The sequence below is a fragment of the Sus scrofa genome, chromosome 4, assembly GCF_054392235.1.
Source record: "Sus scrofa isolate SSC_HxYL_T2T_F1_AM1 chromosome 4, Sscrofa_HxYL_maternal_Yorkshire_Landrace_v2.0, whole genome shotgun sequence".
Taxonomy (NCBI): Eukaryota; Metazoa; Chordata; class Mammalia; order Artiodactyla; family Suidae; genus Sus; species Sus scrofa.
In genome coordinates, this window is record NC_139386.1 from 14,909,054 (window position 1) to 14,910,448 (window position 1,395).

Below are 1,395 nucleotides of genomic sequence, written 5' to 3' on the forward strand. Positions count from 1 at the left end.
TACATTCTAGTCCTTCTCTCTAGAGGGAAATCAGTCTTCCTGTGGAGGCATTCAGGTCTCAAAGCACATCACCTAGATATCTTTGCACCCAGGGCACTCACATCAGGGTCTTAAGACTGAGCAGCAGCAACCAACATAACAAAGCACTTTTCAGATTCCGCTCTTATCCGACCTTTACAACAACTGTTTTGTTTCCTTATTGGTTTTTCTGGAATCAAAGATAATGCCTGCTTGTTGTAGAAAATTTTTAAGTTTTCAGGAAAGCATAAAGGAGAAAAAAAATCCCACCCAAATCCCACTGAGACAACGGTGTTTTCATGGACCCGCTTCCAGAGCTCCCTTATTGGATTACAGATGGATATAATTTTACCTACATGGGGTGATATTATTGTGTTTGCTGGGTTCCTGGTAGAGATACACGGAATATCCAAGTGAGTAAGTGAAGAGCGTTTAATATGGGACTGTTTATATCAGTCAGACAAGGGTTAGGGACACCAGCAAGGAATAGTGCACTATGCCAGGACTAGCAACTGGGTGGAGCACGGCGGGGCAGGGTGGGGCTGGGGATTGTCACCCCAAGGTCTGGAGCTCAAGGGGAGGGAGTGGTTACTGCAAACCAGAGCTGTAGGGAGAGGGTTGCCTATCAGAACTTTATCCTTCAGCAGACACAGTCAGCCCCAGAAAACCAACAGAGACGGAGCAAGTAGAACAGACACCTGACTTGACTCCCCCCGCCCTCCAGCTGTCAGTTAGTCCACTGGCCAACCCAGCCAGAGTCAGAAGGCTTGGAAGGTCATTAACAGAAGTCCACAGAGGACCATATAGGGCACAGAGCAGGGTGGGAACAGGCAGAGAGAAGATGGGAGAAGCAGGCAGAAAATATCCATTACATCCACAATAACGCTGCTTTTACTCACTCCATGGTGAGCCAAGAAGTTTCTAAGTCAACAAATACGGACTGACATCTTTTCTGTGGTTCTTGTATGGATGTACCCAATTGATTTAACTGATCCCCTCCCGATGGACATGCAGTTAGCTTCTAATTTCTCAAGAGCAAGACATTAAAGCCCTAACACCCACGTGCCTCTGAAAGGAAGAGGACTATTAAGTCCCCGGAGACCAGGGTCTTCGTGGGTGCTGGGGGACAAAGGGAGGGGCAGAGAGGAAGTGCTGTCCCAGGACACCCCTGAGCTGGCTTCACACTTGTCACCTCAAGACGTGGGAGCAGCCTGGAGGCCTCTGTGGTAAAGGGAGGTAGGAAACGGCTTCAGAAGCCGGAGGGAAGTAAGTAGGCGGCAAAACGCTGCACTTACCACTTGGGCCTCAGTCTCCCTTCTGAAAAGCGGCGCCACCGCTCAGGACGCATGCGTGTGCTGAGGCTTGATGGACATGCGC

The 1,395-nt window shown here is 49.5% G+C and overlaps 1 long non-coding RNA gene across 1 annotated transcript in view; it reads right to left on the minus strand.

Moving 5' to 3' along the window:
- LOC106509966 (uncharacterized) overlaps positions 1 to 1,389 on the minus strand; it is a 37,818-nt gene extending 36,429 nt beyond the window's left edge. The window contains exon 1 of the long non-coding RNA XR_001308019.3: positions 1,314 to 1,389. This is a non-coding gene — a long non-coding RNA (uncharacterized LOC106509966). The remainder of the gene's footprint in view (positions 1 to 1,313) is intronic.
- Between the last annotated feature and the right edge of the window lie 6 nt (positions 1,390 to 1,395).